At 43.8% G+C, this 14,403-nt stretch overlaps 1 protein-coding gene across 3 annotated transcripts in view; it reads left to right on the forward strand.

The window, feature by feature from the left end:
* Nucleotides 1-14,403, forward strand: part of ADGRF5 (adhesion G protein-coupled receptor F5) — a 47,262-nt gene that overhangs the window by 7,720 nt on the left and 25,139 nt on the right. For 2 of the 3 annotated variants that reach the window (XM_039721577.1, XM_039721576.1), the window contains exon 2: nt 4,476-4,577. The exons of the other annotated variant lie outside the window; for it this stretch is intronic. The gene's annotated coding sequence lies outside the window, so the exon portion shown is untranslated. The remainder of the gene's footprint in view (nt 1-4,475; nt 4,578-14,403) is intronic. 3 annotated transcript variants of the gene reach the window in all.

The raw sequence follows: 14,403 nt of genomic DNA on the forward strand, positions 1-14,403 counted from the left end.
GCTGCTGCTACCGCTCAGGGCTGTGATTCACAGTTTCCCAGAAGACAGCAAACAACCATGGAAGTGAATTTCATCATCCACAAGGATGGCATTATTTTGGGGTTGTATTGCACTTGAAACTGAAATGGTTTGCTGCTGGAATTAATCTCAGCCTTGAGCAAGAATCATGGCTTTTCAAGATCAAATGGGGATGAATCTACAGTAAAACCAAACTCCTTGCAGGAAACCATTTCCAGTTTTCCATGAAAGAGTTTCTTAGCACAGTGATCTTCAAAAGGGGTTCAGTTGACATCCATGAGCAGATCCACACCCAACTGCATGTTTATACAGAGTTTATTTCCCAAATGATCCTGCATGTGGCTCAGCCTGCCTGGTGGCAGTTACCACCCATGGGTTAATCTGATCCTGCACCTGCCCTGCTGGTAAGGAGCAGCAGCCCTACCCCTTATCTATGCTGGGCAGCATCCTGAGAGGACTGAGCCAGCACTGGGTGAGGGCAGAAACTGTGGGGCTGTGATAGTGGCCCTGAACTGGTTGTATTAAGAATGTGGATGAGATGGAATGCACAAGGTGGGTGTGCAGGAACAGGTAAAATGAAAAAGAGATAGCAAAAGATTTGCAATGGCTTGTTTCTCTCTGATGGACAAATGATTGATTCCTCGTTTGTTCAGCTGGGTTTTTATTTTTAGAAAAGATTGGCTCCTGCAGGGCAGATAATTCACTGTAGCAGGTTGTCTAGTAATTACACTGCTATATTTGCATGTTATAATGCTGCACTAGTGGACTTTGTTAAGGAGTTTTTGACTACATTTGCAGCCTATTCCAAGTGCTTATCTGCTGTTGATGGTGGTCTGGAACAAGTTTCCCTCTCACAGCCACCCCATGACATGGCATGAATGTTGTAGCCTTAATCCACCATGTCTACACACTGTTTATATATTTTCTACAAACTTCAGTTTATTCCTGTGAAGCCTGCAATGAATTCTGCCCCCAAACCCTCCCTCTCCATCATAATTCCCATCTGAGCAATCCAAACAAGATGGGTGTGCTGGAATTGAATTAACTTTCCTCATAAGGTGCTTGCTTTGGATTTGTGGCTGAAACAGTGTTGACACCATAGCAATGTTTTGGCTGTTGCTGAGTAGTGCTTGCAGAGCATCAAGGCTGTCCTTTTCTTCCCACTGACTCTGTAGTGAGTGGGATGAGGGTTGGGAGGGATTACCACAGGGAAAGCTGACTTGGATTCACAAAAAGGATGTTTCAAACCATATAACATCATGTGCAGCAGCAAAAAAGTAGTGGTGGAAGTCAGGGTTGTCTTCCAAACCTGCCATTCCTAGGACATTTTCTGGATATACATCTGCTTGTGGGAGGTAGTGAAGGATTGCCTTCACATCACTTTTTTTTTTCCTCTTTCTTTCCCTATTAACCTTTATTTATCTCAATCCACTAGTTTTTGTACTTTTTCTCATCCTATACTCTCCTCCATCCCTCTGACAGATGGGCAGTAAATGAGTGCCTGTGTGAGTGTTTAGATTCAGGGTTAACCCACAACAACAGGATATCTAGGCCACCCTTCAGACACCTTCTAATGGACCACTTTTGAATAAACAGAAGATTTTCCCAGCCCAGGAAAAGAACCTTTAAACTCCCTTGTGTCATCTCTATTGGTTGATTTACACAAAGTAATACTTGTTTCAGGAAGACCTCGAAGGTCATCTAATATCCTTCTCCTGGCATTGAATTCCTTCATTCTGGATGAAAAGGGAGCCACATCTCTTTTGCCTTCTAGGTTTGCTTTATCAGATCATTAGTGCAGTCACTGATGGGTTTTTCCTGGCCCAGGGTCTCTCTAAGCACCCTGTGAAGCATAGACAGCAAATGTCATCCTTGTCTGGCAGCAGAGAACCGAGGCACACAGACTGCCAGAGTCTGCTTACATCCTTCATTCTGGATGAAAAGGGAGCCACATCTCGTTTGCCTTCTAGGTACTTCCACAAGTTTTGTTTTATCAGATCATTAGTGCAGTCACTGATGGGTTTTTCCTGTCCCAGGGTCTCTCTAAGCACCCTGTGAAGCAGAGACAGCAAATGTCATCCTTGTCTGGCAGCAGAGAACCGAGGCACACAGACTGCCAGAGTCTGCTTACAAGGCTGGCTGCTGCCAACACAGGGTCTGCTTAAACTCACCTCACCAGCATGGAGAATGCTGTGGCAGCCAGGTTTGAGGGTGCTTGGGAGCAGCAGAGCTGTATGCATGCCCTATTTAAATCTTAATATGAAATATTAATTTCCAAATGCCTTCCCTCAAAACATAATAGAGCTGTGATCAAGTATGTAATTTACTGTCTTCGGAAATTCCTCAAAACGACAGAGCTTCCCCCAATTGTTCATGCACAGAGGAAAAGCTCTACTAGAGTTCCTGCCTTGGCTCAATCCTGTGAGCCCAGGCTTGGCCCTCCATGGCCATCAAACTGAGTGTGTGAAAGCCATCTTCATTCCAAAGATGTCCCTACGTGCCTTATGACAGGCTATTCACAGAATGCCCCTTGCTCCTGAAATTGTTTTACTGTGCCTTCTTGAGAGAGAAATTCTTTAAATTCCTGCACATTGTCCCTAAACTTTGGGCTGGCTGATCCTAGGCCTGAGATCCCGGATGAGCCTGTGCATGCCTCAAGTGTCTCTGGCAATTAAACAGGACTGATGGCACTTCCTTCCTTCCTTCCTCCTGTTATCCATCCTGTTTCAAGTCTGTGGCTTAAAAGGTTCAACTGCTGCTCATAAACACTGTCCCTTATTGCAGTAGGGACGCACAGCGTGTAAAATCACAGAATCACAGAATGCTTTGGGTTGGAAAGGATGTTCAAGTTCATCTCATTCCAGCCCTTTCCATGGCAGGGACACCTTCCACTAAACCAGGTTGTTCCGAGCCTCATCCACCCTGGACTTGGACACTTCCAGGGATGGGGCAGCCACAGCTTCTCTGGGCAACCTGTGCCAGGGCTGCATCACCCTCACAGGGAAGAATTTCTTCCTAATAATTAAGCTAAACATGTCCTCTGTTAGTTTAAAGCCACACCCCTGCCTTGTCCTGTCACTTCAGTCCTTTTGTAGGCCCTTTAGGTCCTGGAAGGAGCTCAAAGGCCTCCCTGGAGTCTTCTCTTCTCGAGGCTGAGATTTCTCTGTCCTTTTAGGGGAGATTTCTATGTTACTATTGAAAATCTGCTTTAAAAGCTGCCACAGCCCCAGATTTCTTAGCCTGTCCTTTTAGGGGAGATTTCTATGTTACTATTGAAAATCAGCTTTAAAAGCTGCCAGCTCTTTTCCTGAACACCTTGTTTCTGAACAGCCTGCAATGGTGCTTCCAGCACTGTTCCAGCATCATAGTACCAAACTTTGCAAATGCTTAGTTCATCTGACAGCAGTTAATGGAAGCTTCCCTTGTCCCTGATGTAAGTACAGGTGCTTTTGAGGGTGTTGAAGCAGAGGAGGTTCCTACAGAAGCAAGGCCCAGATTGCCTGTAGAGCCAGCAGAGAGAAGCACAAAGGCCTCTGAAAACTTCCTGTGGGAGACGCAACCAAAGTTCAGCACCAGCTTCATCCCATTGAGCTGGGGGATGCGGGAGCTCGAAGGGAGCTGGAGAACCTTCCTGTTCTTGAAATGTGCATTTTATTTTAGGCCATGCTAGAATTAGGAGAGACAGTGTCACAGCAGCAGGGCAGGGTGTGTTAACCCTGAGGCCATCGGTCAGGGCACAGCTCACCTCCATGGTGAACTCTCCTTTTCTCCCTGAAAAAGGAGCCCAGGCTGTGCTGCTGGCTGGGAACAGCCCCTGGCCCTGTTCTTTGAAGGATTTCTGTGAGTCTTGGCATTAGCATTGGCCGAGACAGGGAACATGGTGACTCTGGACTGGGCCTGCTAAAAGTCGGCAGAAAGAGACCTCAGCAGTTCATCTACTCAGGCCCTACATCTCATGGCAGGTGCTTGTTTGAGCTCTCCAAAGGCACCCTGTGGCTGGAGAAATGCCATTCCTTGGTGCTGTATCTCAAGAGCAAACCTGCCATCAGGTTTAACTTGTCTTTGCCTTGCTGTGTTTTTATGCCATGTGAACCCAACAAGCTCCACAGGGGTTCACAAGTCTGGGTCATCCCTGGTCTCAGTCCAAAGATAAGCATCTTCATCATTGGCATCAGGTGTGAAATCAAGCCACAGTATCATCAACACAGATGGGACTTGTTTGTTTTACTAGTGTTCAGAAGACTTTAATGAATAATAGACTTCAGACATGCTTATCTCCAGACTGAGAAAAATTTGAAAATATTATAGACAGGTGCAGCCTTCCAAGAAGTTAAATAGTAACACTATTTAGCCTTTCTGAATTCTCTTGTGCTCTGGAAGACAGATCAGTACAAAAAATAGTAAAGCTGGAAGTTAAATCAGTGGAACAAAATAGAAACTATTTTTTTTTCTCTCAGGCTTCATCATAAGAGAAGGCAATTAAGAGATATGGACAACAGAGACCTGCCTTCACTGTTTTGAGGGATTTCCCTCCATTTATATGATTCTATGTGCAAAAGGTGGGTGCTATTTTGTACTTCCATCTTTTTGTTGCTAGGTGTGACAAGCCAGGCCCTCAGGCAGGAAACACCTTCTGTCCAGAGCTCGATTGTACAAACTCCAAAAGGCTGACACCTACACAACTTACAGGAGCTTCCTACACAGCCAGCTGCAGTAATAACAGGAAAAAAATCAAGAGGTTAATAAAATAAAATGAGCAGGAAGCATGCAGTCATCAGGCTTTCTAGTACTTTAGTCTATAGAAGTAACCCATGTCTGGCCTGACTCAGGGACCCAATCCAAAACTCATTGCAGCCCATGGAAATTCCAGTGCAAAGGATATTGTTAGACCTCATTCTTCACTACATTGATACTACATTGTACTCCTTCCCCAGTACTCAGCTTCAAATATCCTTTGTTACTTCTCACTGTGAATTAGGCCTGCACCCCACTGCAGATGCTCCAAAAAGCACAAGAAGGTTCATGGGTACATCCCTTCTCGCATCCCAGTCATCAAAGGTGAGCTGGTGTGTGCTTTTCCATAGTCTTTCCAAAAATGTGGTACCCAGCTGCATACAAAGGGCTGAAATGGGATTAATTGGTTAGCACTTTTTTTTCTTTGTTCCTTCTCCACAAAACTCTGACATGAAGGTCAAGGAGGAGGACTTAGCTGGAGTAGAGAAAAACCCTAGTGGAAGTGAGAAAGAACTGCCAGGAAGAAGACAAGAATTGGGCAAGGCTTTCTTTTTCCAGTAAAGGGCTGATTTAAATGCCATTTCACTTTGATTGCAGCTATCACTGTTTTCAGTCTGGCATATTAACGTGCCATGTGGCATGGGGAGCATTCATCCCTTTACCTATGAGTGCCATAACATCTGTTTGCACAAAACCAGCAAAAATAAGAATTACCCCTCTATTCCCACAGAAAATGAAACCCCTGCTCATGTCTGAGAGATCCTTGAGCATCCCACCAAACTCAGCCCCCTGCACCATGCTAGGCACAGAGCTGGAATAACACAGTTCCACAAACATCACAAAGAAAGCATGCCACAGCTTGTTTATTGCCTGTTTGAATCCTTATCACCAAGCAGTTCAGTTTTGTGTCCTTGATTAATTTCTGTTTATTTTATTTTTGTTCTCATTCAGATGTGTTATCTAAGGTCAGTGCAACTTCCCTTGTCCCCCCTTTCCCTTTCAGCCAACTCTCCCATGAAATATTGTTGTGCCTGGGTGTGTGTTTCTTAAAGTCATTGTGTGTTTTGTGTCTGAAACAAACATTGTCTGATCATCCAACTTATTACGCACTACCCAAAGGTCATACTTTATGCAGAGAAAGGAAAGCTCTTCTGTTATGGCTGAGGAATAATAAACTGGACAGGCACTGCAAACAAGGCTTTAGCCCCAGAGTTCAAGAGTCTAGGAAAATGTTCCATTGTTGTTTGCAAATGGTAACCAAGGTTCAGCTGCTACAGGCTGCTGGGCAGCCATGGAGCCAAACTGTGCCAAACTGTGCCAAACTGTGCCTGTGACAGCAGCAGTTCTCCCTTTCACACCTTCTAACCTGTAGCAGTTCCTGGTTCCTCTCTCCAGGCATCCTTCACCTCCATAGGTCTCACAGCAACACAGGGCTCATCCAAAATACCTACAGGGAAGCAGAGTTGTTCAAGCCTCAGGAAAATGCTGGCATGGGGGTAACTGAGCTTAACTATGTTACAAAAAAAAAAAAAAATACAGCCAAAGTGGGAAGGTGTAGAACAAGTACCAAAGAGGCAGGAGGACTGCTGTGCTAAAATGACATAAGACTCTTCATCCTCAACAGCTGATGGGGAATGTAAAAGTGACACATGGGGTAAGAGGCCATGGAAAATTTGTTCTATCTAGTTTGACAATTAAGGATCAAACTTGACCCTAATGAGTGGTAGAATCAAAGCAAGCAAATGAATTCAGACCTTCTTGCTCCTGCAAATTATGTATTCTGCACACTCTTATAGGTTTTCCTGTAATTTACTTCAAGTCAGCTTAATAGGCCATTAGGACTGTTAAACACCAATGACCTGCCTTTGCCTCCAGAAATCCCTGTAGTTCTGATAGCCAGAAGTGGAAATAACATTCTGAAGATGAGCTGCTGCAAACTTACTTCATTTTTGTAAAACTCTTCCCTCAAGGGCCTCTGCCGTAGTCCTTGTTGGATAAGAACCAACTGGGCTAGACAATCCTTGGATCCAACCAAGGGCAAATCTGTTCAGGACATTAAGCTACCAGAGCCTATTAGAAAGGAGGGAGAATGGTCTCTCAGTGTGAACAAAGGAGTAAAAAGCACAGAGCTGAGGGCTTTTACAGTGAGGTTTTAAAGCAGAATATGTCTGCCTGACCACACAGGGAGCTCTTGGCCTCAGTGACCCAGGACATGTCTCACAGCCAGAGCCGTGGTCCAAGAACTGAGGCTGTGGACTAATACCCACCTCACAAAGAACTGCGGGTTGAAGATGTGTTGTGCCTGCAAGGTTGTTTGTTTTCTTCTTCCTGCTGATGCCAAAGGTGTATTCATCTCCATTTTGGTACAAGAGGGGCAGCTTTCCCAGACACAGCATGTAGAAAGGTTTCAGCCAACAGGAATAAAATTCTTGTATGTGGGATGGCTGCATAGGGAAGGATAACTCTCTGTCTTCTAAAACAGAACTGCTTGTTTCCACTTCTGCATTTATAACCCCTTACCAAAGATACATGCCAGGGTGGGTGTATCTTTAGGTCCCCTCATCTGTTATTTTTAGACATTGACAAGATCCCGCTGTGCCTTCCCTTTTCCAGGCCAAGCAGCTCTCTCAGCCTCTCCTGGTATAACAGATGCTCCAACTTCTTAATCGCCTTCATGGCCCTTTGCTGGGCTGGCTTCAATGTGTATCTCTTGTACTGGAAAGCTTAGGATTGTGCTTAAGAGGCATCCAGAATCAGGAAACCATTTTTTCTTAAGTCTTAACATCAAAAGGGAAATGTTGTCAGAAAGATTCTAGAAAAAAGACATGACTGGCAGGATAAGAAAAGCTTACTAATATGTCTGCCTGTAAGAGATAGAGTTGGTGAGTAAGACAGAAGGATAGAGATTACCTGAGCAAAGGAACCCAAGTAAGGAGCCATAGGTGTGAGAGAATGTCTGTAGAAGCAGCCCTGCTGCAAGGAATTATGCAGAATTCCAACAGCATGTTATTTCTGGCTCTGGTAGAGCCCAGGTGTCTCTACCATGTTACACTGCCAAGGCCACAGAAGCCAGGATCTATCACAGAATCACAGGATAAGCTGAGTTGGAAAGGACCCATGAGGATCACTGAGTCCAGATCCTGGGTGTGCACAGGACCATCCCCAAGAATCCTGTGGACATCACCTCCCTGCCAAAGATGTCCTTTCTGTCCTAACACAGTGATGTGGCAGCAAGTGCAGGTGTACTATCACCCAGCCCCATGGGAGAGGCTGGCCAGAGGTCCAGCCTTGGTGTGGTACCTTCCCAGAGGGCTCAGCTGGTCAGCAACCAGGGCTGAGGTGTTCATGCCTCTCCAAATGTGCCAGGCTGGTTCTCACCTCCCCCCTTCCCTGAGATGATGCTTAGCCAGTAACTGTGGCAGTAGGTGCTTATTCATGCAAGAATGCCCTCACTGATCTGGCAGTTCTGCTCTGTTCTGTTCTGATCTGATCTGTTCTCCAGTGACAAGCACTAAGTCCAACTGTGAACTGTGCCAGAAGGGCTAGGAAAACGTAGCAGGGCTGTCTTGCACTGTGCAGAATGTGTTAAAAATGCTCACAGAAACTTCTTTTGGCTGCTCTCAGAGTATTAGGAATGCCAGGAGAATGTGATAATTTGGACATTCAGCTGGGCAGTGTTCTCTGTGCTCTCAGTCATACAGCTAAATGGTTGCTATTTCAGCTACTGTGCCCTACAAACATGAGTCCTAGAGAGTTGTTCTCTCCTTGCAGGAAGTCCTGCATGGTCATGGTATGATTTGAGCCTGATCTTCAGATAGCTGGGTCTAAATTATTTTCATTTTCCATGTAGATTATTTGGATATGTAAAAAGGTCATCAACAATTCACGGGAAGGCTGACAGAGGAATAGAGGAATCTAAAGTCATAATCATAGGTCAAAAGGAAAGATAAATACTGCACAAACAAGGATGGGAAATGTGAGCTGATGTAGAAAAAGGTGTGAACCATAGCCCTTCTCTGGAAATATTGTTTTGGGGAAACCCTTGATAAGGCTGTAGGTACAGTTACCTCCTCTGTGCTGAAACCTGTGAAAATATTGTGCTGCAAAGGTCAAGAAAGGAATTCCTAAAACTGTCCAAGGTAGAATCACAGATTGGAAAAGAACTCTAAGGTCATGTGTCCAACCATTAAACCAACACTGCTAATCCACCACTAAAACACGTCCCTCAAATCCATGTGTGCACATCTTTTAAATACCTCCAGGGATGCTGACTCCAACACTGCCCTGGGCAGCCTGCTCCATTGCTTGACCACCCCTTCCTTGAATAATTTTTTTAAATGTCCGATCTAAACCTCCTCTGGAGCAATTTGAGGCCATTTCCTCTTGTCATGTTGTTTGTTACTTGGGAGCAGAGCCTGGCCTCCACCAAGCTTCACCTTCCTGTCAGGGAGTTGTAGAGGGTGAGAAGGTCCCCTCTGAGCCTCCTTCTCTCCAGGCTGAGCCCCCCAGCTCTCTCAGCTGCTCCTCACCAGACCTGTGCTCCAGACGCTTCTCCATCTCTGTTGTCCTTCTCTGGACACACTCCAGCACCTCAGTGGGCTTCCTGTCATGAGGGACCCCAAACAGAACACAAGATTTTTGATGTTTCACCAGTGCCAAGCACAGGGGAACAATCATTGCCCTGGTCGGTCCAAACACAGCTCTGAGAACACAGATCTGTGCTCTTGCACATCTCCTCTGAATCCCTTTGAATTCATTCATTGCACAAATTGAAGTGTAGAGGTACACAGGTTAAAGACATCAGCAAACAATCTGCCCATCACCCCACTGCCACAAACCCACATGGAAGCAGAATCAAAGGCTCTCCTCCATGTCAGCAAGTGTATAGCCTGTTCTTACAAACCTCTACTGAAGGAAACTTTGCAGCCACCCTAGGTAGCCTAATTTTGTGCTTCTAAATTTTACAATTGCATATTTTCCATAATCACCAGCATATTTATTTTGCTTCAGATTGTGTGACTTCAGCCAGCCATTGCTGTGAACGTCCATGTCAGTCCTTTTTCAAGGGACAAACTGTTACTGTGTCCATACCTGAGTCTTGTCCTATCTAATCTGAAAAACCTTCAGCCTGTTCACGAGATTATGGCTCTTGTCACTGAGGTTATACAATGCTCTTGTCTTAGCATTCCCATGGCTCTCCTTTGGATGCTCTCCAACAGATATCCGGACACAGGGCTCCAGCCAAAACATCAACAGCATCACACAGTGCACTTCTGTTACCTCCCAGGTCTCCAATTAAAAATATTTGCTAAAAAATTAATAATATTTCAACATCATTACAGTGAGTGAATTTAGGTAGCAATTTCTTAGGACTCCCTCCAGAATAATTTCTGCAAGACGGAGGTGGGCAAAACTATCTGAAGTCATGTGATAGGGATAATAAATTAAGCCCCAGCATTGTCAGATTCACCCCAAAAATTGTTGTCTCAAAGTAATCTACCTGTTAGCTCCAATATGCTTGGGATTCACTCTGTGTTCACATGTTAAAAACACACAAAATTAAGACTCAAGAATATCAGATGGTGTAAGAATCTGCAGTGTTGCATCCAGTTTCTGAGAGGTTCTGGCATCTTTTTTCTGTGTTTGGATACAATTGACAGTGGGATTTGATGACACAAATTGCTGAGATTAATTTCTAGACATGAGACTGAAGTGTGAATGTCCAGGACTCGAATGAGGATGGGTGAGCCAAGAGAGCTGCAACAGCTTCATTTCTAAGTTATTTCCACATTTGCTTTCTCTTTGAACAGTATTTCCCAGGGTGCAGCTACATGGGAGCCTCACCCTGGTCTGTCTTTCATGAGAGATGAAATGTGTTCACATGCTTTTGCAATAGCACATTTCCAGTGAATTACAGGATTCCTGTGCCTCTGCCCTGGCTTGGGTGAGCACTTGTAGTTCAGAGCAAGTGTCCTGTAGCAAACCTCTTGCTTTCTTGAGCCTGGGAAGGCTAATTTCAGATCAAATGTTTAAATAAAAATGTTGTGGAGTTGAGACTTTAGAATCCAGGAAGTTCACAGTTTCTGGTGACATGACAGTACATGATGAATGAGTACAGGAAAAAACATCAGGACGATCAGGACATCCCCTGTGCTCACATACCAAGTTGATTACATACTTAATGCTCTGACATTGTATAATTTTCACATTCTCCTGCAAAGTAAACCAAGATTTCTCATACCTTTAGGCTGCAGTTTGATGATAAGCCTTGAGCAGAAACCGTCTTTTAAGAAAGCCTTGCTGATATTCTTTCCCATTCTCATACCCCAAGATGTTATTTGTTAAAATTTTTGGGGAAAAAAAACCCAAACCACCAAAAAACCCCAAAAAAACAACACAAAACAAAAAAAAAAGACCCCAAAACTCCAAAAAAAAAAAAATCTTTTAAGAAAGCCTTGCTGACATTCTTTCCCATTGTCACACACCAAGATGCTATTTCTTAAAATTTTTTGGGAAAAAAAAAATAAAAACCCCAAAAAAACCCCAAAAAACAACACACACAAAAAAAACCCCCCAAAAAAACCAAAACTCGAAAAAAACTAAAAAAAAAAAGTGTTTGGGGAAAGTGGGTTTAATTGAGACCAGTTTTCTGTTTGGAGAAAGTGGGTTTAATTGAGACCAGTTTTCTAGTCAAGGCTTGGCAGTGTGGAAAGTATGACTCCACCACACAGGTGGCACAGGTAACTCAGCCTAAGACAATTCTGCAGCCTCTTCATCTCAGCCTCTGCACTGGCACCGCTGCTCATTCAAACCTAGAAGCAGTCAGGCAAGGGAGCAACTTTGGGAGAAATTGGCTTTTTCTCTAAGGATAGACCATGAACTCATGTTGAGCAGCTTGCCAGGGCAGAAAGGAAGAGGTCCTCCTTGTCCTTACCCTCCTGCCCTGTCTGCCAGCCCTTGTTCCATCCCCCTTCCCTGCTTGGGGCCACTCAGCTGCTCCTCTCCTTGCTCTGGCAATAACTGGGACCTTCTCCAAGCTGATCAGAGTCAGATGAAAGTCAGCTGGACACCTTTTTGCTGCTTTAATTTTCTGCAGGTCAGGGAGTTAAACTGAGTAAGAATCTGGAAGGCACCAGCACAAGGCCATCAATAAAACCAATCTTCAGAGAGAGAGGTGGCATTAAGTGCTCTAGATGTAGCCTTGGCCTTCTACTTGTTCAGATTCCTGAACCAGCTTGGGTGGGCAATAAATCAGACCCAAGGCACCACAACAGTGGAGACAAAGACATGCTGTAAGGGCAACGAGGGCATCAGTCATGCCAATTTAATCACCTTAAAACTGCTGCAAACAGCTGAGGTCTGACTCACCACCCTGCAGGTGAGCAGGTTTGCAGAAGAGGAAACAGACCTCAGCCTCCTGAATTAATCAGTGTTTAAAAAATAATTTCCCCACAGCATGACCTTAATCCCAGGGGTTTCCCCAGAGTTCAGTCAGTCACTGCCTCACACACTGCTGTGGAAACAAATTCCATTGATAAACCAACTGTTAGCAAACACTGTAGGGACAAGGGTTCCCCTGTTACTTGGACAGATGTCCCCTATTTGTGTGTACTTGGCTCCAGACATTGTTCAATGTAGAAACGTACACAGCACATCAGAATTTCCCCTGATTTCTGGGAATTCCTATAGCCATCAGAGCCACAGGTCTGCATCACTCTGCAGCTTCTCCAAGGGCACAAATGAGTCTCCACAGAGCCTTCCAGACCCAGCCCACAGCAAGCAGGCTGCCAATTCAGGTAGGAAAATTTTAGGGGTTTCCTCCTTTACAGTTTAAGTCAAAGCCCACAGACATTTTGCCATAGCTACAAAACATGATTTTGCTGCTCTCATTCCTCAACACCCTCTTTTGTTAGAATAAAGTTGGTGAGTAACAGCAGTGGAACAAGTTAGTCCACTAATCTGCAGATAAGACACTGAGGGACTCAGATCAGTGCAGGGGGAAATAATGAGTACAACCTGATGAATGGTATCAGGAAATATCTCCTCTTAAAATGCCTTGTGGGTTTTCTGCAGTGGCATATCTGCTCAGCCTCACACTTGAAATTTGAGTGCAGGCTCTAGAGGCAACTTCTTTTCTGGGCAGTAATAACTTGTTCAACTAATTATAAAAGTTCCTGTGGTTTAATTTGTCTTTGAGAGAGCAGACTGGGCTATGGTAGAAAGCAGATGATGTTTAAGATGAATCTAATTAGAAGATCTCTTTGAACCACCTGAGAAGGTAAATCATACTAAATCTCTGGGTGTTGTCTTTATTTGCTAAAATGTGTGATGGTGACTATTGTGCTGGGTGGATTTGCAAGAGAAGGTGTAATTATTTTACTGCATTCATGAAAAAGGGATGTTTAGAGAAAAATTAATAAGAAGGTCATGTATCTCCCCTATGTCCTGGGTTAAAATGAGACCTTGTTATTTACCTCTGGGAATCCTCTGCATTTTATAATTAATTTTAAACAATATTTTCCAGCCTGAGTACAGTGGAGAATGAGCATTTTGTAGCAAATCTGGACTTCTTTAGGTCTCTGGGTCTTTATAAGTTGAAGACACTTATTGTTTCCCAGGAGACAGTTTGTATGAGAAATGAGGAATGTGTCTGCACATGTGCTTTGCCCACTGAAGGCAGACAGATACTTGAGAATTTGCTCACTAAAAGTTTTACAGCAATGCTTTATTCATTGAGAAATTAAATGAACAAGGGGAACAGCCACATTGCTTGAGAACAACATTTAATACTTTTCCCCATTTGCAACTTTTTGTTTGTTTGTTTTTCTGGCTTTCTAGATGATGGCTTGGAATGTTTTGGAGCTTTAAATAGCTACCAAAGCCTGAGTAGCAGCCCAGCTCTCATTTACAAGAGTTGTCCTCTATATGGTGACTTACATGTACAATTAACAGGGCGTTTGCTGTCAGCTGCATAAAGTCACACAAAAGATGTGTTTGGAAATAGAGGCTGACCCACCACATTTGAATATGAAGGCAAGTTGGGGAGCAAGGCAAAAGATAAATGCAAAACTGTGCCAGATGTTGTTTACCCTCATCATAAATTTTGTTTAATGACCTTTTTACCTTTCTATTATCTGTTTAATCAACCTGTTACCAGTGTAACACAAACTCTTTGTGCAGATTAAGTTTTTTTACCATATGTTGTGAGAGTATGCTGAATATACAAAGCTACCAGAGACCTTTGTTTAGTTAGTGCTTCAATTGTTAAGTCATGTCACTATCTCAGGAACTTGTGTCACGGCTTAGAGTGTTTCTCTCATGACCCATTTTAATCAATTGTGATCTTGGGATCAGCCAGATCCATGGAAGTCTTGAGTTTGTTACAAGGGGATGATGTCTTCAAAATAGGAAAATAGTCTCTTTTGTAGAATTCTCGATATAGTGACAGACATGCCCAGGAAACTGAAAAAATTTCTCCATATTCCCCCCCCACCAATTCTTTAGCCATTCATTAATAGAATTTTAAAAAGCCTGTAACACTCTTTTATTTTAATTTATTTTGGAGTGGGGTGAAAAGATACTCTGAATCACTGTGATGTCCTTTCTGTTTTTTCCTGTATAGGAGTATAAGAGCAGCAATACTGTGTTAGC

The sequence above is a fragment of the Passer montanus genome, unplaced genomic scaffold (assembly GCF_014805655.1).
Source record: "Passer montanus isolate IOZ18808 unplaced genomic scaffold, ASM1480565v1 scaffold46, whole genome shotgun sequence".
In the NCBI taxonomy this organism is placed as follows: Eukaryota; Metazoa; Chordata; class Aves; order Passeriformes; family Passeridae; genus Passer; species Passer montanus.